General features: G+C 39.8%; 1 protein-coding gene across 1 annotated transcript in view; it reads left to right on the plus strand.

The window, feature by feature from the left end:
- LOC122811243 (tumor necrosis factor receptor superfamily member 10A-like) overlaps positions 1-25,583 on the plus strand; it is a 1,311,615-nt gene that overhangs the window by 139,361 nt on the left and 1,146,671 nt on the right. The window lies entirely within an intron of this gene.

A 25,583-nucleotide genomic window follows, 5' to 3' on the forward strand; every position in this document is an offset into this window, starting at 1 on the left:
TATAAAACAAAATACAGTAGCATAACAGTAAAGTTGCTGAAAATACTAATGCAAAGAATTTCATAGAAGTTTTATAAAAAATAATAACAAGTGTGTACACAAGTTTTTAAATGAGACAATCTAAAATCCTTTTTCCAGTAATCGGTATAGGATGATTGTGTTGCTTAAAAATCAATTTTTGCACCTTTACAAATTTTAGAGCCAACTCCGTAAATGCACCCATGATATCTTTGTCCTGTCAAACCATTTGAGTAGTATATAGTTTAACTGGCATGAAAAGGGCAATTAAGATAGACATATGATATTTGCTTATTTTTTTGTGGCGGGATATGCAAAACTGTAAACTCCCATGATAGAGCAGTTTTTTCGTAGCCTATTTTTTCCATCAGCTGGGTGAATCATTTAGGTAATATTTACTTAATTTTGCTGTGGTCAAAAAAGAGTTACTGAGGATGCATGTAAAAAAAAAAAAAAAAAAAAAAAACTAATAGGGACAGATTTTTAAGGTTAGCTGAATGTGGTCGGTTGTAATAGATGGTGCTGAGATCTTTGTATTTGAAGGGAATATTTCATTTGTATGTGTTCTTAATAGGTTTTACTGAAATTAGTGATGTCCATAGCAGTTTACGAAAACCTTAGATAATTAGTTTGTTTCGGTATCCAACAGCTTAGTTAAGATTCAGGTGAGTATTTGTCATAAGATAGGGCTATAATATTTTGGCAGGTCAAAGGAATTTCTCAAATCCTGGTATGAGGAAGTTCTGTACAGGATAAAGTCTAAAATATTTTTATCTTTTTAAGTAGAGGGAAACAAGATAGGTTTAGCATATGATTATTCATTTTGTAATTGGGATTTAGATGAATTGGTTGTAGTCGTGTAAAACGCTCTTGAAAGATCAGTGTATTAAGTTGTGAAGATCGGTCTGTAAGGAAGTTAGTTTGAGTAGCTTCATATCCTTAAGAATGGTAAGTAAAACTTGGGGTACAATGATCATTTTGTATGTGATTGCACCATAATTTTATGCAGGTAGCGTAATGTGCATATTATTTGAGTTTGTATTCTGATATCTTCTGTCTGTTAATGTCGTTTATTTGATAATATAAGTTAGTCAGATTTTTTTTGCTGAAATTAATTTCTCATATTTGTTGTTCAAGTAGACTTGGGGTGACAACTTAAATTTATTTAATATTTTTAAAAATGTTGATATGCAGTACTAGGAAAGAGGAGTTGCAATAAAACAATAATGTGGGTTATATGTTCATTTTAACTATGGCTGCTTTTGAAAGTAGTCATCTTTGAATACTTGTCCGTGTCTTTATAAGGTTATCTTTGTAGAACAGGGTGGAGTCTTGATAGAAAGTTATACCTAAATATTTCAAAGAAGTTTAAGGGAAAATAGTAGACTTATGCAAGTTTTATGTAAGTTTGTAGGTTGAAAGCTTTCAATAAATATTTGGTACGTTTATACTGGGCAAAGTAAAATAGTTATGTCAGCTGCAAAAACAGTTGTATGGGTATATTGTAGATTTTAGATGTAAAGTAGTATGATTTTTTGTAGGCATGAGAGGAAGAGAGGTTTGATTTATACAAATTAAAGAGGTAAGGGGATAAGGGACATATTTGTCTTGCACCATTTATAATTTTAATAGGAGGTGATTTTGCTTCATACTCAAATGCATATACATATTTGTTTGTAATCTTTTAGTAACATTTAAGAATAGTGTGGGGAAACCAAAGCCTGACATAACTTTAAAGAAAAATTATGATTCATGTGATCAGAAGCTTTGTTTTTTTTAAATTTGATGACGATGTTTCTTGTTTACTACTTATGACATAGACAATCATACATTTACATAAATGAAGGCAAACCATATCGATATATTTTCACATATAGTCTACCATGCGATCATTGTCATTCGAACATTACGTAGCTCATTCAGTTACTGCTTTCCCTTAAACCTCATTCCTCCTCCAAAACATTATTCTGCATGTATTGTTCCCACAATTCCCATTTTTTCTGTGCAATTTGCTTTTACCCTTTTCTAAAATTTCCACTTCCAGTTATTTTCTTTATCTTACTATATTCACTATTACTAATGTGGTTGGTTAAGACTTTGATTTCCATTTTCTAGCAATTGTTTTTTTGGCAGCCACCAGGATTAAACGCAGCAAGGCCTTCTTACCATGTCTAGGCAATTCCAATTATGTGTCACAGCTCAAAAAATAATTTCCTTAGTTACACCAGTTTGCTAACCCAGTATTTATGACAGAGTAGACTGCAGGTATTTTTTAAAAGTTTGCCAACTCATTACATTCCCGAAAAGTATGTTCCTAATTAACTCTTTCTTCCCCATTGCACCTCCAACATTTGCCATCTATCTGAAGAAAAATTATTTGTGGAGTCTGCTTGAAGTATTAAATACCTGTGCAAACACTTTTGTAGACTTTGTTGCATATTTGGAAGCCATACATATATCCTCCCTATTGTTCCTTTGTGAACTACTTGTCTAGTATCTCTTCCCAATCCTTTCTAACCTCCAGTGATTGATTCCTATAGTAATCATGCAATATTTTATATGCCCTACTAATTATAATTTTTTTAGCAAAGGCCTTTGTTCTAAATTCTACAAAAATTCTACCAGTGCTGGTCTTAAACTTGGTATACCCATATTCCTTTTTCTTGGCCTATACCCCAATATCAATCCTTGATAGGGAGGGCTATCTCTAGCCTTCAGTCCAAATGTATTTTTGGCCTCCTCCCATTCTGTTTCATTTCACTCTCTAATTATTTGCTCCCAGTACCTTGGTTCCTTTGACAGTTTTCCCTGTAAATTCCAGCCCCCATTTTACATTTCTCTGTATTCAGTCATCCTATTGGCAGAATCTCCTTTCTCCATTCGCGTGCTGTCTTAATTCTTAGACTACTTTCTGCTGCTTAATGAATATAATAATCTGAATGGTGGTTGTTCTACTGAAGGATCTCCATTCAAAATCCCAGTCTCTCTGTTTCTTGAGCTTCCCCCCATTTCATCATCATAATCATCCCTTTCCACTTTGCATTGTAGCTTTCTGATCGTGGTATGTATTGGAGCCTTAACTTTGTAGCTCTGAAATCCCCCTTCAAATCGAGTCATCCCAAACCACCATGTTCTGTTGGAAGCATCAACGTATCCCACTTGACTCTTCCACCCCCCCCCCGATAAAATCCTTCAACTCTTTATTAATTACTATCCACAGCTTCTTCTCTGGTTGATAAAAATATGCCTGATCTGCGTATAAAACTAAAGAGACTAAAAGCAGTTTTCACTGCTTGTGTCTTGCTGTCCATATTCCTGAAATAGAGCTTCCAGTTTGAGCTTTTGCATTGTCTTTTGTTTAGACTCTTGTGACATATTCTCAGGTGTCCTAACAGAATCCTTTATAACCCATACTCCTAAGTACTTCATTTTATCATGTCTCTCTAAATTTGAGTATTCCTGAGCCAGTTTTTTTGAGGGTACATAGTTTACAACTATTGGCTTTGTTTTATATTCAAGTCTTTTTGGGCACAAAATTAATAGAAACTGTCTCAGGAATGTCCCATAACACAGATATCCTTTTCCAGTCTTATCAGGTACAAAAGAATATAGTCTGCAAATAAAGCCTACTTTTCCTGATTGCAAGTCATATCCTTCAATTTCTGAGTCCTTTATTTTCTTTGCCAGTGGTTTAAAATATAACACAAAAATGGGAACGAGGACACCCCTGTCTTGTTGCTCTGCTCAAAGAGAACTAATTTGAGGAATCCCTCATTTTGTTTCACCTCCAATCCCTCATATATCCTCCTAATTAACCTTATTATATCAGGGAATGCAAATGCATCCATTGGCCTACTCATAAAATTACAGCTCACTCTGTTTTTTTCTGCATCAAAACCCACCAACAGTGGTATTTTCTTACATTTTGCTTCCTTCTAGATCTTTATTGTTCTATTAATGTTACACATGTGCCTCCCCTCCACAAAACCACACTGATCTGTATTTATCAATTTTGGCATCGCCTTTGCCATTCTTTTAGCCATTATAGACTTAAACACTTTATAATTGAAATGGGCCTATATGAAGCTAGATGTGATGTGTCTTTACCATCTTTAGGTATTACAGTCACCATAGTTTTCTTCTAGGATGTCGGTACTTCTGCTTTTAAAATATTGTTAAACAAAACATTGTAACTGTTTCACTCTCTTCCCTCTTAGCTTCCAAACTTCCATAGGAATACCATCTATTTCTAAAGACTTTCTTGTAGATCACTTGTACATCACCATTTTTATGCCATGTCCTACTGTCCTAACTGTCCTAACTGTCAATAATTAAGCATCATCTTCCTCTTAACTTGGCATATTTAATTCTTCCATAAATATTTCCATTTCTACTTTTTCTTCTTTTCCACACTTCTCTGCATTATACAATTTTCACAAAAGTTCCAAAATATTTCTAATACCTCTACAGGATCTCTGGTTATTTTCCTTGTTATAGGCTGCCTAAGCTTGACAACAACCCTTTCTATTGCATGAGCTGTTGGGCTAAAAGCCTTTGTGCTCTGGAGTTATTAACAAAAAACTGTTGCTTAACAGCAGTCTTTCTAAACTCATGCATATTACATCCAGGTAGCCCCTTATTTTTTTCTTTAGCAGTCTGCATTTGCACTTCTTGTTCTGTGAGATTCTCCTGTTCTGCAATACTAAAACCTTTGTCAGTCCCGATAAACCATTCTTGTTACTTCTTAACCATATGTATTTTTATTTCTACCCTATCTTTTAAACTCCGCTTTCATTTTATCCGATTCCCTGACTATGTTTTCTGAAGAGTTTTCTATCTTCCCAATACTTCTGAAGAATTTCCACTACCAGTTCCTTAAATTCCTCTGTTTAGCAAAGAAGCATCAGTGTCTTTATTTCATTACCTTGCATTTTTATTTTACCTAATATTGTCCATGATCTGAAATGGTTGCTGGATGCATATCAAAACTTTCAATTAAATGCACATGTTTTTGGGAGATATTTCTGTCTAGCCTAGCTCAGTTTTTGTACATTTGGGAATATGTAAATTCTTTCCAAGCTCCTGTTACTGAAGTCACATCTTCCATACCAAGTATTTTCATAAATTTCTTCAAAAATCTACTTTTTGTTCTTTTTTCCACTTTTAGACCCCCCCCCCCCACACACACATATCCTCACTGTTGAAAATGAAAACAAAATTCCAGTCCACACCTGTAAGGTATTATACCATGACCCCCCCAAAACGTGCACGCTGATTGGCCAGCGTGCACATTGTAAATAGAGTTATACTAATGGAAAAAGGTCCGTCGCCGGACTTTTTCCATTAGTATAACTCTACTTTTAAAACACTGTCTCGCTATGTTAAATGGGTTTAACATAGCGAGACAGCTTTAAAATAAGCAACGGAGATCTCCATTGCTTATTTTAAAGCTGTCTCGCTATGCTAAACCCATTTAACAGAGCGAGACAGGTTTAAAAAGCAACGGAGAAAGCAAGATCTCCGTTGCTTTTACTGTTCGCTATGTTAAATGGGTTTAACATAGCGAGACAGTTTTAAAATAAGCAACGGACATCTCCGTTGCTTATTTTAAAGCTGTCTCGCTATGTTAAACCCATTTAACATAGCGAAACAGTAAAAAAAAAAAAAAAGCAACAGAGATCTTGCTTTCTCCGTTGCTTTTGCCCACAGCTCTGGTGTACAGTACATCAGAACTGCCGCGGATGCCAGACATCTGCGGAAGGGCAGTAAACAGGCATTATACTATGCCATTATTTAAGAAAAGTAATAGTTTCTTTTCTTAAATAATGTCATGGTATAATAGCAATAACCCACTTCTGGGTGTGGATAATGCTGTATTTACCCACAGTTGGCTTTGTTTGGTCCCGAGGGCGAAACCACGCCAACCATGAGTAAATCCAGCATTACCCACACCCATGCGTGGGTTATTGCTATAATATTCCTTGCTGAAAGCTTGACTATTTCTCCCAGAATTTTCTTAAGCTCCATTGTAGCATTTTAGGTGGAATATAAATAACATGCCAGCATAATTCTCCTCCCTTGCCAGTAGCCCCTTATTATGGCAAGCTGACATTTTCTTTTTTCCTCTTCTGTCAGCATTGGAGCTCTTCTACCAATTAATATAAGTACTCCCGTTTTCCTTTGTCCCAGATGTTCTAAAAAAATAACCATCCTGAAATTCTTTACTTTATCAAAGTCACATACTTAGTTCTCTCTGAATGTGTCTCCTGTAGCATAGCTGTTTTCACTCCTCATTTTGTGATGCATTTCACTACTCTTACTTTTTTGTATATACCTGTGAGACCATTCACATTCAAAGGTATGACAAGTGAAAGATGTTATTACCACCTGTTATGTAGAATAGCTTTTTATTTTTCAAATGTTTAGTTTCAGCTTTTGTTATATTCATGCATGTTGATCTTTTATAGCTTCATAGGTAAGTACTAGGCTGTCTGCCCAAGGGCATTTATAAGCCTAGCCAGAATGTGTTGGCTTTTGCTACCCCCTTAGATTAGTTCCCTGTGCCTCTCTCCAGCAGAGCCATTAGTTCCCTGCGCCACTGTCCAGCAGAGCCACTGCAGTGATCCCCAGGGTAAATTTTCTGTTTCCCATCCACCCGTCAATGTTTCTCTTGCTTGAAGAGCATCAGTGAGGGGCTCTGCCTGATGTATATTGGAATCCTGTTCCAAAGCATGGGGGAGTCTCTGGGACAGGAATCTGTCCCTCCAGCATGTCCTATTTATCGTTGTGGTGAAGTTTATATCTCTAGAGCATGTGGCTCTCCGGGATTTGTTTTTTTTTTTTTAGGTAGAGCATGTCCATCAATTCTGGGTTGGACATGGCCTTATATGTCGGGCAGAGATCACCTCTGAGTAAGCAGTATGCAACAGAGTACAGCTGGAGTTTCTTGAGTTGGGCTGCATAGGGCATCTGTTTGAGGCCAGTAACCCTCTTGGTGAAGTACTTTTGTGGTCTTTCCAGCCGTTGCAGGTGTTTTGAAAGATATATCCCAAATGGGGCATTATACTCTATTATGGGGTCTAATGGGTGATGAGTAGAGAGGCGCAATAACCTCTTTTGTTCTAGATGTGAACCCTTTTGTGTTTAGGTGGGCCACATAGAAGGATTTTCTAACCACCTTGGCAATATGATTATCAAAGGAGACATTACTATCTACTTGGGTCCCCAGATCCGTTATTACATTTTCTGTATTTAGGGGACTACCACCTATGTGGTAGTTCACGGGTACTTTTATTTTTTCCAAAGGGGATGACTATGCACTTTTTGGCATTTAGCTTGAGGCCATGATTTTGACACCAGGTATCCGTCTCCCTTCTGGAGGGTGTCTCTATCAGCCAGAGAATCAATTATGGCCCCTAGTTTGCAGTTGTCTGCGAACTTAGTCAGCCATAGTCCTCCTATGCTTGCATGTACCTCTGAGAAGTATATACCAAACAGGAGGGGTCCTAGGACTGAGCCCTGGGGGATGCCACTTATAACCAGTTTAGGGTCGGACATAGAGCCTGCAACTCTCACCATGTGGGTTCTATCCATGAGCCAGTTGGCAACCCATCTCATGACGTAGGGGGTTATGTTCAAGCTGGTGAGCTTGTCTATAATACTAGAGTGGGGAATGGTGTCATAAGCCTTTGCGAGGTCTAGGTAGGCTGTGTGGACCTCCTTTCCCTCATCTAATGCCTTGGTAACTATCTCAAAGAAGTCCACCAGGTTTAGAAGGCATGATCTGCCCTTAACAAAGCCAAACTGGGTAGGGTTCAAGGTTTGGAGGTTCCCAATGTCTCTGTTAATGAGTTCCATGATGATGTGCTCCATAGCCTTGCAGACCAGGCTAGTCAGGCTTATAGGGCGATAGTTCCTGGGGTCCGTTGTGACTCCACCTTTGTGGAGTGGGATAACTGTTGCTGTGCTCCATTCATTGGGTATGTAGCCTGTAGAGAGGCTGAGTTTGAACAGTGTGTTTAGGTGAGGGGTTAGTTAATTTTGGAGCTCTTGTAAGACACAGCCTGGGACACCGTCCAGTCCCATTGAAGCTGTGTTTTTGGCTTTGGATAGGGCTGTTTTAACCTGTGTGCCGGTGATTGACTGGTCCCTACATTCTTCTGGTATGGTTATGGGCCCTTTAGGGGGTGAAGTTTGCACTAAACCTGTCTGCCAGAATGTTGGCAATATCAGTCGGTTCAGTGTATTTTGTGCCATTCTGCACTAACTCAGAGCAGATCTGAGAGTTTCCACTTAGGTTCTTGACATAGCTAAAGAGCGCTTTGTGGTCATCATTGGAGTCATTGGCAATTTTTCTTTCGAAACTAGCCTTGGATGATTTAATGAGGAATCATAGTTTCTTGCTGATACTGATCAGGGATGTCTTTCCTTCTTGGGATTTTACTCTTTTCTGCACTAGTTTCCTCTTTCTGTTGTATAGCTTGTTTATGGCAGGGGTCCACCAGACTGGTTTCCTTTTCTTGGAGGAGTGAGTCATGGTTTTACTTGGGATAGCACAACCCATGCATTCCTGCAGGTGCTCATAGAGTGCCTTTGTAAAGGTTTCAGCAGCTTGGACAGCATTGTCCTTTAGCATGGGGGCTGTGAACCTTTCCACCTTGGTCTTAAGTAACGTAAAGTTTTTCACGGTGGTTTCCTTGAATGGGGGTGGGGGTGGAATGTGGATATCCAGAGTGATTAGTTTATGATCTGATTGTGGAACACCAGTCACCCATGTTGGTGATGACCAGGTCCAATATGTTGTTTCTGGTGGGGGTGTTGACCAATTGATCCAGGGCATTCGAGTTTTATAAATTATAGGAAGCATTGGGCAAGAGAGTTAGTACTTGAGTAGTTCTCCCAGTTTATGTTTGGGTAATTGAAATCATCCAGTATTAGGGTGTTTGGTAGGACCTTCATATTTCCCAGTGTCTCCAGAAATGCAGAATGGGGGTCCTGGGTCATGGTGGGTGATCCGTAGCAAGCTACAATTTGGATTGCAGTTTTGCCCATTGTTAGTTGCACATGGATGATCTCTGATGCATTGTGCTGCTCCACTAACCTGGAGGTGTGGGTATCCTTGATAAATATGGAAACACCCCCGCCTTTTGTGTTTTGGTCCTGGTTCTGTGGCTGAAAGGTATGGTTAGCCTAGTAGTGCTGGGGTGCTCTCAGGAGCCTTAAACCAGGTTTCTGTTACTGCACAGATGTCGATATTCTCCATACCGAGGAGTGCCTTGAGTGCGTGCATTTTGAGGTTTAGACTTCTGGCGTTGAGTAGCATTACCTTCAGTTTTTGGTTACTTGTGCTGTTTATGGTGTTGGGTTTGTCTTTTGAGCCTTGCCTAAAAAAGGCACCATGGGACGGGCAAGACCCTTGGCCAATATTTGAAAGCCAAAGGGTGACAAGTGCAAGCCATCTCTTGCGAAGCAACGTGGCTTGTCGAGCATGTCATCCCAGGTGGACAAATACTGGATCCCCTTTGAATGACACCAGAAACTTAGGCAATTGTTGAAATTGATCATTTTTTCTTTATACTGTAGCATCATTCTTAGTGAGGGCAGGATGCTACTCAGGGTCAGGGTCATACTGGCCTGGGCTACATGATCAGAGAGCTCTTCAATGTCTCTTTTCATGTAGTCCAGGGAGGTACGTCCAGGGTATACAGTTGTTTCTTGTCATAGCCATTTGGATCTGTGTCGCATCAACCCAGAACACCTCCTTAACCTATTAGTACAAATACACAAAACTATGCACATCTTCAAATAATGACATTTAAGCCCCCTACTATGAACTTTTGTCCCAGATCAGGAAACATTATCTTTTATCAACTGAAAGAAAAAAAGTTGTTGTTGTTGTGTCTTTCGGCTTTTTCCGGTGAGGGGTCGCCACAGTGGAACTCCGGTCCGCTAATGATTGGCAGTTGATTTTTACGTGCTGAGTTGCCAGCCCTGACGCACAACCTTCAACGAAGGTACACCCATTCACGCATGTCTCCACGCAGAAGATGCTCTAACTGAGAATCGAACCGGACAGCGTCTTACTGTGAGGCGACAACGCAATTGAAAGAAAAAAAGTATTCTGTCTTTATTGCCCCTTCGTCAGATTGCCTCCATAGAAATATGAGAACTAGATACACAGTTGTCACAGTTTCTCATGCTGCATTGTTAACATTTATTTGCAAAAGGAACACTTTTATTTTATTTACCTGCTTCGACTTGCAACTTGTTAGATCAAGTCAAGGGCCATAATCCAGTTATTCCCCTATGCAAAAGTACATCAGTTTTACTTGTATCATGCTGTGTGTACTTTTACAGCCCATCTCTTACTTCAACAACCTAATATTACAGCCTTTTATCTTTAAACATGCTTTCGTCTGGGCTTTCTTCTCATTTTACGCTGCATTGCCTACATTTGTTAAAACTAAACAACAGAGAAAGAAAGATAAAAGGGCACCTGTTTACATTAGTACCCTTTAACACACAAAAAACGTATAACATGCAGTATATGGCATGTTTTATAAAAATAGTCTAAACATTAATGACATGAAGTAGGGTGTATGCTTTGGAGTCCTTTGCAAGTTTAACAAAGTCAATAAAAGTTTAAATATTTCCAGGTTTTCTTATTCTGCCATATTTCACATGTAATTGATGTTATAATCCCACATTTATTCATTAATTTCTTAGTTGCTGTTTTTTTTCCTGTTGATCAAATTCCAGCTCCAGTCCCTGATTAATTTCCAGTGTACTCCTGGTTCTTCCAGTCAACTGCTGTGCTTTTCTGTTTTTGTTAAGCATTTTAGTTTTCAGAACATTGGCAAAGGTTTCACTTGCATAGTCTCTCTTGAGCTTTATTATCAGAAGAAGAATAAGCAGAATCCTCTTCTGTTGTTCAGCTCATTTATTCAGAGCTTCCTTGTGCCTGGCTTGGACACCTGTGAAGATGTGGATTGCTTCTAAAACCATCTGGATCTACAAAGCTGATAGAAGCATATTTTTTATTGCACTTGCATTTGTTTCAGTGATATTTAACACTTCTGTGCTGCATTTATTTGGTTGAATTAATCACTGTTTTTCAGCCTGCACTTGTTAAAGAAACTCTATCTGTTTGTTACAGTACTGCTGTAAGGTTGTTTTAACATTTTTCTGACATTTCCTAAACTCTTCTGATGCTATAAAATCTGTTCTGAGTTTGCCAAAGTTCTCCTGAGTCTGCCAAAATATTTCTAAGTGTTGCAAAATGTTTGTCTGTTGTAAACATTTCTCAGGTTAGTAAACCTATTTTCAAGGATTCCTGATATTGCATAAATTCTTAGTTCTGTTGTAAAGCATTTGTTACTGCACTTCAGCTCAAAGCTAGTTTGTTTTACATTGGGAGGGGTCTTTTGCACTCTGATGGCAGCAGAGAGCTAAATTCAACCCATCCAAGGTGGGAACTATTGGTTGATAGCTTATTGTGTTTTTAACTGATTGGCCTGTGGGTGTAACTTTATCAAAGTCCTTCATCCTGCTGGTATAAAAGCCATGTGCAAACGCAGTTCCCATTGCTTGCATGTAAGCAAACCTCTCCAGTTTAAAATCCTTTATAGGAAATACTATTCCTAGTCTCCCACTGTTCACAGCTCCTCGAAGAGCTGCCAGTTTGTGCAGAGGTTGATACCACTGCAGGTCATCTAATAGTATATTAACATACTCACTTTGACCTTTAAGTGACTGTCCCTTACTCATTCCCATCTAGAAATTCTTTCCTTGACTTACAATAGCATAGGCTAGATTCAGACTTGCTGATTCTATACTGTTTGGTATCACTGTGTTCTTAAACCTGGCATCTTGCATTAAGAAGGCCTCCCTGCACCCTTGTGGCAGAAGTATGTAGTTCAGGACACATCTGAGTTGGGGATTACTGGAGAAAGGCTGAGTTTGGGGCATTTCCATTGGTAGTTATGTTAAACTGTTTAAATTTGCCTGTATGTAAGTTTTGCTTTTGTGCGGGTTTGCGCTTAAGTTACCTGAATTGCTCAAAGTTTGGCAACTTTACCCAGAGGTCTGGAGTGCATCTGCCCTGAAATCCAAGGCATCCACTGAAGACAAAAACTGAAAAGTAAGTATATTTTAAGTTATCCCTGCACTTATTTAATTGAATTACTGCTTCATTTTTGCTGTTTGTGATGAAGTCCAGCTTGCCCACTTCCTTCCCAAATACCACATTCAGAAAAATCCTACCACAATAGACGGGCAGTTTCCCCTTCATTTCTCCTGCCAGCTTGATTTATATGGGCATCTTGAGGCAATGTAGTGATTGCTTCATGTATACTGACAACTGTTTATTCCTAAAGCAAACTAACACCCTATATGAGAGAAGTAAATGCACTCTGGAACTGGAGTCACTTCTCTCAGGTGAAAACAAACTAGACATCAAACAAGTTGTTGGCACGCAAACCTCACCTGTCATGTAAAATTAAGGTCATGACCCATAAACCCACATACGTGGAGGTAGTCACTGAAAGCATACCAAAATAACAGAGACCTCCTAAATGCACACCTCCCACACACTCCACTAAGCAAAAAAAAAAACACTACACATATCAGCACACACACCTGTGTCTCAAATAATCCCCTAAGGCAAAACACATCCAATGTCTTGGTCATAGTTGACTTCATAGCGAGACATACAGATTTCTCCCTCACCAGACTGAACAAGGAGAAGGTCATGGTCAGCCTATCAGGTGCCAGGATCTGACAAATCATTTGTGCTCTCAAGTCACTAAACATTAAGTACCGTTATGACTCTGTCATAGTCCATGTTGGAGTGAATGACTTGAGATGTACCTGTCTGGACTATATGAAGAGAGACGTGATGGCACTCTGTGTCCCAGACAGGTATGTCTGTAGCCCTAACCAGTATCCTACCCTCACCCAGGATGATACCAATATATAAACAAAAATGATTGACTGACTTGAAGAATTGGCTCAGCTTCTGGTGTCAGTCCAGGGGGGATCCAGCATTTGTCAGCCTGGGAGGATATAGTAGACAGATTTCACTTCTTTGCTAGATATGATCTGCACCTGTCCACCCTAGGCTTTCGGATACTGACAAAGTACCTTTCCCTCCCACAGTACCTTTATTCAGGCAATGTCAAAACAAATTTTCCATCATAACAAAATTTAATTGAGACAAACTCAGGGTCATGCTGCTTAATGCCAGAAGTTTAAACATGAAACTACACTCCCTGGAAGCACCCCTTACCTTGGAAGATGCTGTCTGCAGTTACCGAGACATGGTTCAAGGCCACTGAGAGCACCCTGGCCGTGCAAGGCTACAATGCCTTCCACACATTCAAACTTCAAAATGAGCATGAAGGAACCAGAGGTGGAGGTGTATCCATGTTCATTAAAACCAAATACACTTGGAGACTGGTCAGTCAAACAGCATGACTCTCATGAACTACTCCATGTCCAATTAACTATTGGGAAAGTGCCATAACACATCATTGCTAGCGATAGATCCCCCACCATGAACCAGGATAAACACACGGCCTAACTCATTTTATTGGAATTCCTTGCCATACAGTCCAACACCTTAGTCATGGAAGATTTCAACTATCCTTCCATAAACTGGGGGATGTACACAAGCAAAAACACAGTTGCCCAGAGGTTTCTGGACTTCAACACAAATGCTGTGGAACAGGTGGTCTGCACCCCCACTAGGGGGCTCTAATGTTCTGGACATAGTACTCTCCAACATGGGAGGGGTCACTGTGCTTCCGCAATGCATGTTGCACTCTCTGGTTAGGTCAGACTACAAATCAGTCTCATTTGAAGTAAATACTGGAACCGACACCCTCGAAACTTTACCAAAGCTAGCTACAGCCTACTAAACAATGGTATAAAAAGCTTCATACCATCTGCGACCGCAGACAACAATGATCAGTATGTACAAGTGCATGCAATGCCCTGTACAAACACTTATAAGTGACTGCAGAAACTCTGCTGTACCTGACCTGATCAAAACCAGGTCTTCCCATAAAAACAAGCTACCGTGGTGGACTTAAAGTATAAACAGATTATATAACAAGAGGAAGAAACTGTTGTCCAAAAGCAGGAGGGATATTACTCTGCAGAGGAAGAGTTCCCTCCTAAGCCTAAACTAGAAAATCAGAAATATTGTAAAGTCTTCTAAAGCAAATTACAAAACTAAAGTCCCATCTCTAGCCAAGGATAATCATAAGGCATTCTTTAACTATATCTTAAGTCTAAAAGGGAATGCCCAGCTATGTGCTGAACTGGATGTAGATAGGCTCACTCGTACTATACCAGACTATATCACCAACCTGCTTATTCAGCACAAACTTCATGCCCCTATCCCTACCTACTGTATCCCAAAGCATACCTGACACCAGCCCTCTGCCTAGTATCTCTAGAGAACAGGTCATCTCTGTGCTCACCAAGGCCAAAAACACGGCCTCAGTGGGATCAGGTAATATCCCAGGTTGTTTACTAAACAATCTAAAACAAGACCTAGCGGACCCACTTGGCATTCTCTTTAATCATACCTTCAGAACTGCAGAGTGGAGAACAGTAACACTAATTCCCCTGCACAAAGGGAGGTCATTAACTGACTCTGGAAACTACAGACCCATAAATTTAACCAGCATCATCTGCAAGGCCATGGAAATAATTATCATGCACCTTATCAACAAGGACATAGGTGACCTCCAAACACTGGACCCAACCCAGTTTAGCTTTAAGAGTAGATCATGCTTATTAAACCTGGTAGACTTTATTGAGAATGTCACCAAAGCTATGGACGAAGGTAAGACACAGTGCACATAGCCTGTCTTGATATTGCCAAGGCTTTCAACACAATTCCCCACTCTGTCATCATTGAGAAACTCTCCCAGATATGAATTAACTTTTATATTACTAGATGTCTAGCCAGTTGGCTCACTGATCTAACACAATCTGTCAGAATTGGTGACTCCACCTCCATCAGTAGACCCATCACTAGTGGAGTACCACAGGGTTCTATTACTGTTTGGCGTCTATTTCTCAGAAGTCCAGGCCAAAGTATACGGCCTTTGGCTCACCAGTTTGCTGATTACTGCAAACTAGGAGCAGTCATTGAATCCCCCAATGATGTCAACATATTACAAGAAGGGCTAACAGACAAATGACTGGTGCCAAAGTCATGGTCTAAAACTAAATGCAAAATGGAATTCCCTGCAAATTACAATATTGACAGCAACCCCTCCTGGGTTCCAACCCAATAGTGCGAGACTGTGGAACACAGGTTGATAGCAATCTGAACTTTGACCACCAAATTTCCACAGTACAGTGCACCTTTTTGCATGTACTTCACCAGACACCTGCTGGAGAAACCTCAGAGGTTTCTTACTAAGAAAATAAGGGACTCCAAACCGTGACCTAAGTGGAAAGGCTGAATTAACAGAACTTGCTGGAGAGACAGATATGTCTCCCAGAGACTGCCGCTTCTGTGGAATAGACTTCCTGTTTATGTGAAACAAAGCTCCTCCCCTACCCTATTCCAATTCAACCTAGATTACTGGATGAGAAACTACAAATTTGCCCCAAGGTGGCACACATTTCCCTCATGAACAGGGGTAGCTGGTGTTGATCCCAGACCCGCTCTGCTCAGAAATTTGTTCTGCGAACTACCCAAAAAAGAACAAATAGGGATACCTGAGATTAACATGGCTAGGCTTGTAAAGGCTCTAGCCACTAGCCTAGTAACCACCTATGATTATGATCCTTCTTTTTGATGTCTCAGATTTTGTCAAACAGCCTTTTGTATTTCCTCCTCCACATATTCTGCATCAAGAAATGACTCAGAACAACCAGGAAAAAATATTTTGAAAGCTGGATACAGCAGCTTGAATCTCATACCTGCCTCCAGACTTTTACTGAGTGCTGAAATAAATTTACTCCTCTTCTGCCTGGTATATAGTGAAGTGAGTAACCATTTTCCATAAACCTTCTACTGTCTCCAACTTTTAGTACTTTTTCCTTCTGTCACAGTTTTGTTAGAATCAACTATGTCTGCTGGTAGGATGACATCATTATTCTTAGAGGTCTTGGCTGCTTCCTCATGGCCAGGTTTGGAGTATAAACACGAGGTACCCTTTGACTTAACAAATCATACTCTGGAACACTTCCGCAGTGGTGTTGCCTCACAGCAAGAGGTTCTCCCATTCGATTCTCGGCTTGGGTTGGGAGTGCCTTCTATGTGGAGTCTGCATGTCCTCCCCGCGGTCGAGTGGGCGTTTGAAAGACATGCGTTGAATGGGCGTGCCTTTGTTGAAGGCTGGGCGTTGGGCTGGCAACTCAACACCATAAAAACCAACTACCAATCATTAACGGACCGGAGTTCCACTGTGGCGACCCCTAACCGGGAAAAGCCGAAAGACAAACAATAACTCTGGAATACCAGTCCAGTTGCTTGTTTGTGCTTTCATAAAATTAATACAGTCCCTTCCAGTTTCTTTAGTACAGCAAAAAATCTCAGGTTTTCCCTAAATGTTCTGTCCTCCAATTCTACCATTTTATTTAAAACATCTGTTGAGCAGTCTTGTACTCTGCCAGCCTTTTCTTCATTTCAGCCTCTGATTTTTCATTTTCAAAAGCTCATCAGAGTATCTTTGAGTTGATGTACTCCTCCTACAGTGTTTCATTTATTTTAGTCAGTTGTGACTACATTTGACTTATTTTTTTCCTGTAGATTGCCGGATGCCTTGTCTTACAGCAAAGCTGGAGCTTGAACTGATTTTGGCTAAATAACTGCAGCAATTTGCCCAGCCAGTGTTTTCTCCTCACCTTTTGTGGTTGATTTTTCTTTCATGTTTTCTAAATTTCTTTGCTGGCACTCAATAGCCAGTAACTGAAATTTGCCCAAAAAAGACAAATCTACTATCTGTCTTTCTGGGTTTCTGTTTTCACACGGGGAGAGCTAAAATTAGGCTGTTACTGGGCCATCTTTGAAATCCCCTTGCAGCCAAAAGTTTTGGTAGACTCTGATGCTAATATTGTGTGGTTAGATAGTTATTAGAGATTCTAAAGTTAAGGTATGATCACAAGTTTTGCCTAGTTTTCATGATACCTGACTGAAATGGCGACATTATGGAAGGTAATATACTTTTTAACCTATTTGTCAGTAGCATTACATAACATTGTAAATCTATGTTAATGAGGTCAATTGGTCTGTAATTTAACATGTTTTTGAGATCAAGATTGGATTTGAGAATGAGTAGTTTTTTAATTGTTTAGGTAAAGATCAGAGATTACTTTAATGTTAACCTATTTAAACATTTGTAACAAGATTTTTGAAATAATCTGTGCAAAAGTTTTAAAAAATCTTTTCTAAAACCATCAAGTCCTTGAGCCTTGCCAGGTTTAAGCTTTCTGATCATGCTAATTTCTTGTTTGATAAGGGGAGATAGTATTTTTTTCTTGCTCATGGTTTCTTCTTGAAAAATGCAGTCGATCTTCAAAATGGTTAGCCTGTCTTCTACCTCAGAAGAAAGTTGTGTGTGTGTGTGTGTGTATATATAATATATATATATATATATATATATATATATATATATATATAATATATATATATATATATATATACACACACACACACACACACACACACACACACTGGATATAAAAACTGTGCACATCCCTTTTAAAATACCAGGTTTTTGTGATTTTTAAGAAATGAGACCACAGTAAGTCATTTCAACACTTTTCCCACCTTTAATGTGACCTATAACCTGTACAATCCAATTCAAAAACAAATCTGTTAGGGGAAGAAATATAAAAAAAATTAAACCTGCAATAAGCTGGTTGCATAAGTGTGCATACCCTTAAACTAATACTTTGTGAAGCACCTTTTGATTTAATTACAGCATTCAGTTTTCTTGGGTACACACCTGCCATCAATTAAAGAGAGTCTGATTAACCCCAAATTAAGTTCAGCTGTCCTTGTAGAATTTTCCTGATATTTACTCAGTTGCCTGCTACAGCAAAAGCCATGGCTCGCAGAGAGCTTACAAAGCATCAAAGGGATCTCATTGTTAAAAGGCATCAGTCAGGAGAAGGGTACAAAAAAATTTTCACAGCATTGGATATACCAAGGAACACAGCGAAAGCAAACATCAAAAAGTGGAGAAAATATGGGACAATAGTGACGTTGCAAAGAAATGGACGTCCTTCGAAAATTGATGAAGAGACGATACGAAAACTGGTCAGGGAGGCTGCCATGAGACCTACAGCAGCACTGAAGGAGCTGCAGGAATTTGTGGCAAGTACTGGTTGTGTACTACTTTTGGCAACAATCTCCGGTATTCTCCATATGTCTGGGCTATGGGGTAGGGTTGCAAGACAGAAGCCTTTTCTTACATAGAAAAACATCCAGGCCCCGCTAAAAATTTGCAAAACAATACATCAAGTCTCCCAAAAGCATGTGGGAAATGTGTTCTGGTCTGATTGACCAAGGTTGAACTTTTTGGCCATAATTGCAAAAGGTACGTTTGGCGCGAAAACAAAACTTCACATCACCAAAAGAACACCATCCGCACGGTGAAGCACGGTGGTGGCAATATCATGCTTTGAGGTTGCTTTTCTTCAGCTGGAACTGAGACATTAGTCAAGGTGGAGGGAATTATGAACAGTTCCAGTTACCAGTCACTTTTGGTCCAAAACCTTCAGGTGTCTGCTAGAAAGCTGAAGATGTAGAGGAATTCCACCTTTCAACACGACAGTGACCCCAGGCATACATCCAAATCGGCAAATGGAATGGCTTCTCCAAAAGAAATTAAAGTTTTGGAATGGCCCAGTCAGAGCCCAGACCTAAATTCAATAGAAAATCTGTGGGGTGACCTGAAGAGGGCTGTGCACAAGAGATGCCCTCGCAATCTGACAGTGTTGGAGCACTTTTGTAGAGTAGGCAAATATTGCCAAGTCAATATGTACCATGCTGATAGACTCCTACCCAAGAAGACTGAATGCTGTAATTAAATCTAAAAGATGCTTCAACAAAGTATTAGTTTAAGGGTGTGCACACCTATGCAATCAGCTTATTGTACGTTTTTTATTTTTTATATTTTTTCCCTAACAGATTTGTTTGTTTTTTCAATTGAGTTGTACAGGTTGTAGGTCACATTAAAGGTGGGAAAAGTTTTGAAATTATGTATTTATTGTGGTCTAATTTTTTTTATATAACAAAAACCTGGCATTTTAACAGGGCTGTGTACACTTTTTATATCCACTATGTATAAGTACGTATATATATATATATATATATATATATATATATATATATATATATATATATATTTATATATATGGGTCTACATTATATTTTCGAAAGCCGACAGTATCGAAGCTGATATTGTTGACACGAGAATAGAGAAAGCGGAGAACATCAAACGTGTAAATGGAAATCTCCGTAAGGAGAGATTTCCATTTTCTGCAATGTAGTGTGGTCTCAGAGATGGTATATTTAAGTAGCGGGGGGGATGTGCAGTTTTTAATGTTTATTACTCTTGCCAAGACTTTGGAGGGGGCTTGTGTCCATTCAGAGTATTTGGCTAGGCTTTTAATTTTGTACAATGAGACATGAGACACAAGAAGTAAGTATAGCTCTTTTTTGCATTTCATCTATATGTCTGCTGGTTGTCTTATTGTATTTATAAGATTTTCTTTCCAAGCACTGTAATTCCAGTTTTTAGTTTTAGCTCTTTTTATTTGTGTAGTTTTTTGTAATACAAAGCTTTGCTAATAAGGATTACTCTAATCTGGTTTTTAAGGGCTGCCCATTGTATATCCAGGGGCAATCTAAGCTTTGCACAAAATCTTTTAGTAGAGAATACATTTGTTTTAAAGTCATCTTTAAGGGGTTTGAATTGTGGCCACTTATAGCTGTTATGATTTTTAAGATGCTGATTTTATCATTTTAGTTTCAAAGTAATTCTAGAGAGGTGAGAGAAAAATATGGGTTCTGATTTGGTAGCTGACTTGTGTATTTAAAAATATGCCTGATGTCATGAAAAAGTCTAGTCTTGACTAAGTCTATATTATAACCGTGAAAGCCCATTTCAGCGAATACGTAAACATCAATACATATTGCGTGAACCGCAAATACACCGAATGCTCTAAACTGCGAAATTCGAAATCTCGAACCGGCATAGTTAGCCAACCCCACCTCTCGCTACATACTACCCACCCAAACAAAATAAATAAACCACATACATACACTAACCGAAACCCTACTTCTAACCCTAAAGTAAAGCTTGCATATACTACCATGTATGCATTTACCTTAACCTGCACCCTAACCCTAAGGTCTGTAACTATCGCACTCTTACCTTACGGAGCTATAGCACAGAAGGGCCAACTATGCCGTTTCGAGATTTTGAATTTTGCGGTTTAGGACATTTTGTGTATTAGCGGTTCGCACAATATGTGTCGATGTTTACGTATTCGCTGAAACGGGCTTTCGTGGTTATGATATAGACCCTCTTGACCAGACGTTATAGCAGTATGACTAATAACAGTAATTCACTGAAGGCGAGATATACTTATGTAATTGAAAGGGATCGAATAGTCTGAAATCAGTCCTTAAATCAAATAAAGTTGATGAGACATTCATGTATGATTTTGTATGACTTATCATATAGAGGATACATCACAGCGTTCCAGTCTCCTCCCGCAATGTAGTAATGGTTGGGGAATTTTTTAAATAAGTTATAAGCTTCCATAATGAAATCATGCTGATTATGGTAGGGGGCATTAATATTTAAAACCTATATTTTTATTAAAGGAGTTGTTACATATTATCTAAAACCATCTTCCCTTAAAATTAGGGTCATGTATCCTACCATGGTGTTATGAAAAGTTGCTTTGACTAAAAGATTTAGTACCTGCTCTTACTATTAATTGTAACCATTTTTTTATCAATTTGTTTCCATTGGTCTGATGTCACATAGGTTTCCTGTGTAAAAATTATTCCAGCTTTGGATTTGAAAGTTAAATGAAAAAAAAAAAATAGTTTTCTTTAATAGGCAAATTCCCTTGGCGTTCCTTGAGTCTGTTGTCCACATTTATTTAAGAATGCAAAAATGTGTACGTTTTGTAACATTATGTGTGATATTGTCAATCTTGCCTTTATTCTCTCTGGTCTGTTCGATCCGATCCATCAGATCCATCTTGGCCATTGCAAAAGCTCGAGGCCTTCAGCTAAGCTTGTGGGCATTTTTCCCTAAACACAATGCAGCTCCTTAGCTACTTCAGATCTTGTTTACAGCACAGCGAAGGAGGTTCTGATGCTAGCTGTGGGCTAAGTGCTTATCTCTTTTATTCTCGTATTTTTGTCCTTTTCTATTTGTTATAGTTAGTTGTACCGTAGTTTTTCTGTTAGTCTAATACATATAGTAAAGTTTCCTTATCCAATTTTCTGTCTACTTTTTTCAGTGCGAGTGTCAGTCCGCTTAACTATTCTCACCCGTTTAAGTTAGAGGGTTATATTTTATCATCCGTTTTAATTGGAAGACGACCTTAAAAAAAAAAAAAAAAATATTTTTCATATTCCCTTACCTTTATTATTTCTTGGCTTCAAAAAATGTGGAAAGATGTCCCTCAGTGATTGACACCGTGTGTGTGTGTGTATGTGTGTGTTGTTTGGGGCGTCTTCATCTCCAGGAGTTGTGCTCCATATGCCACAGCTTTATCTTGTAGAGTGCAAAAACAAACTTATTTTGAGGGGACTATTAAAGACCCCTTTTTCTGAGGCAGTCTCACCAGTGTCCACTTCCAAATCTGTAAAATCCTTAAAACGTACTTCTTCAGCTCCAAAATCCTCCTTGGAGCTGAGCCAAAAAGCTGCTAGACTGTCTACTCCAACAGAACCTACAGAGCAGACAGTCATTACTGGATCCAAGGCTGTTTCTGAGCCATTATAACCCTGAGCTCCGACATCTTCGACGCCTACAGAAATAAGATGCCAGAGCTGTTAACTCTTGTTGGAACCAATAACGTCTTGGCTCCCATCTCCTCTTTTGACGAAGTCTAGGTCCCCTACCCTGTCTACTCAGTCCACCAGGAGCCTGTCCAATGAAGGTGTGGATAGGGTTGTGCAGAGACTTCTAAAGACACCAGCTCTGGCCAAGCTATTATTGGATCCGAACTCCGAGGAATCTGATCAGACACAGTCTTCCGTTTCGGCGCTTGTTCCTCCTCCGATCCATCTCTTGGTTTCGGAGCATGAAGACTCAGATGTCCAGCTTGTCTTTGTCAGGACTGGGACCCACTGCTTCATTGGATCCAATATCTGCCCCAAACATTTCCCTCCAGTCTGAGCAGCAGACCTCTAGGAGCAGACACTCTCCACTTGGGTCCTCGGAGATGGTTCGGATCTCTCCTGATCTGACTCTGCCTCTGGGAGCTTTAGTGCGGGTGAGTTTGGCTGCTACCTCTGCTTTGGAGCTTCTCTCTTCTGTTCCAGAGATGTCTTCGGCTCAGACAACCTTTTTGTTGGATCCGGGGAGTTCTTCGGAGCAGGGACAGACTGCATTTGAGGTTATGAGAAGGGTTTTCTCACCATCTCAGTCTAAGACACAGCCTTTATCGGTTCTTCCTACCAGTTCTGGACAGGTGTCTGTCCTCTCATGTACCCTCTCCACAGGATTGCAGAGACCCCAGGCCTCAGGATGTCCAACAAGGGAGTCCCCCCTTTATAAAACCTCCCCAGATTACCCCACTGAGGAAGTCCCTCAGAAGAGGACCTGCAAAAGGAAGCATCTTGACTCCCCGGAGGAGTCTATCACATCTGATAATGACCTCAATGCAGAAGGGTCTCCACGGTCACCTCCTGAAGATGTCTCCTTTGGAGCCATTCTGGAAATTTTGAAGTAGAGAGGTGACTGGCAGTCCACATCCCCTTCAGCTGAGGAGTTGGTTTACCTGAAAGGTTTCGGGTCTTGCCCTTCGACCTCTTGGGTGACCCCTCCTTCCGATGAGCTTATGGATTTAATCTCTTGGAAGGCTTGGGAGACCCCAGATACCATAGAGCCTACTCCTAGGAGAACAAATAAATACATTACTGCCCCAAAAGACAAGACATTTTTGACAAAAGGTGTAGCAGTTGATTCCATGGCAGTAGCCACTAAAAAGTACTTATCTGAGACCAGCTCCACTATCCATCCTCCGAATAAGAATTGTAGGACCATGGATAGCTATGGGAAACATGTCTTTTCATTGGCGACCTTTGCCTTTCGGTTTCTGAACTACCTGACCCATTTTACCAGATTACATAGAGACCTGTTAAAGGAGCTAGAAGATTCCTTCCAGGGAGCTGTAGCTGATGCAGTGACAGACAATGCTCAGCTCGCCACTCTCAATTCAGTTGTAAACTCTTCCATGAGACTCGTATATTATGCAGCAGATGGAACAAGTAGGTCTTGAGAGTTCAGGTATTGCTCTTAGGAGGGTGGCCTGGATGCACCTTTGTGATTTCATGGAGCCCTTCAAGTCTTCTCTCATTAACACCCCTTTTGATAGCTGTTCTCTTTTTGGGCCTAAAGTAAAAGAAATGCTCACCAGGTGTGAACAGGAGGCCAAGACCTTGTCTGATGTTGGAGTACGTTTTTCCACAACTTCCAGACTCTTTCCCAAAAGTCAGAGAGGTAGTGGGAAGATGTGGTTCAGAAAAACTCGATCTTTCCAGGACACACAGGGTGAAACTTCTCCCAGAGGTAGAGGGGAGAACAATAATGGAAAATGCCGTCCATGTGGCAGGAGAGGCCCGCAAAATCAGGCCTCCGGGGAATCTTTCTTTGGTAGACTGCCCAGGGAGAAAAGCTCCACACACACTACAATAAAAATACAGTAAAATCCACTCCTATACAAATCACATTAGAAATACTATATAAAAATAATCTGAAAGAACAAACTGTTACAAGATGTTACAATATATACTACACATCTAGATGAGTCTATAGAGTTAAAACATAGACAATAATAGTCACTCTTACCATACATGATGTAGATAGTGTCAAAAAAATAGTGCGTAGGTAGTGCAGTGTGTGACATTGACTGTTATAGTACATGAAAAATTGAGTCTTAATTTGTTAGGAAAATAGCAGCCATAAAGTTAGTGATGCATAAAGATAGTAAGAGTTGAAAAGAATAGAAGCAATACAGCCTGAGCAGTAGCTTAAGGATGTGGTATAGAAACACAGAAGGAGTTAGATGAGCCTTAGGATGTTGTAGACTGTGAAGGATTGAAATGTGACAGAAGAGGAGGCTAGTGTGGAAGAAGAGGAAGAGCTGAGCATCAGGCAGGCTTCATGCAGGAGCAGAGCCTTGTCTTTTTGAGATGACTTTTTAAAGAAGCTTTGAAATGGGTTAGGCCAGGCATACACCTGGTAGCTGGAGGTAGTGAATTCCAATGTATAAAGACAGAGTATGAATAGAGAGTGACTTGATTTTCTTGTGGGTTTTTGAGATGACCAAGAGATTTTTGTCTTCTGATTGTAGGGATTGATTTGGTGTGTACAGTGTGACTAGATTGGCTAGTGCAGGGAAGGTAGTATGCTTGAAAATAAGGTTGTGCAAGGTGGATAGCTGAATAAAGGCAAGTTGGTTGGGGAGTTCAAGCCAGTTTTATTCTAGGAGTGGTTTACAGTGGTGTATGTGATATTTATAGTTTGTGGCAAACTTTGCAACTTTGTTATAGCACTGTTCCATCTTGTCTATGTTAAAGTTTGTAAGTTAGTTAGGATCGGGGCACCATTAAGAAGTGAAGGAAGTAAAAATGTTTTTTGCAAGGGTAGATGTTCTTCGTGTTTCACTGTTGCAGTCATTACATTTGGGTTATCTGCTTGCAGGTAGCCCTCAGTCGGCCTGATTAACAAAGTCTTGGGTCCTGCGTCGGTTGCTGTCACTTCTTCCATTACATCAGGTCGTCAGGGGTATAAAACATGCAGACGACGCCATTACATCAGTCTTTTTTACCGTGCGGTGCCCGAAGCAGAAGCAGTTCGCAAGTGCCGGTCGGCCGACTCCTGAAATTTTTGTTTTCGACTTTCAGAATTGAAGTCTTCAACTAAAGCCAAGTACCCCGTTGGGGAAACTTTTTCTTGCTCCTTACCGATGTCAGTAAAAGTTAATAATTGCATTACTTGTAGAAAGCAAATACCTCATAAAGATTTTCATTCGTATTGTATTCCTTGCCTAGGCCCTGACCACGATGTATCTTGCTGTCGGTTTTGTGCTTTATTTAATCAGCGCGCTATCCGTCGTCTGTATATTTTCGCCTCTAAATATTTCAGTTCTCGGTTTAATTATCCAGAAATGTCATCGGTTAGCCATCCGACTACCGGGATTCCAAAAAAATGCAAAGATAAAGACAGAGACAGGCCACTGAGGTCCAAAACTGCCGACGCTTCTCCTAAGCCAGTCGCCAGTTCGCCGGTACTCAGTGAGGCGCTTTTGCAGCCCCTGATACCCGCTACTTCTGATTCGCA

Source organism: Protopterus annectens, chromosome 9.part0, assembly GCF_019279795.1.
Source record: "Protopterus annectens isolate FY-2018-M chromosome 9.part0, PAN1.0, whole genome shotgun sequence".
Classification (NCBI taxonomy): Eukaryota; Metazoa; Chordata; order Ceratodontiformes; family Protopteridae; genus Protopterus; species Protopterus annectens.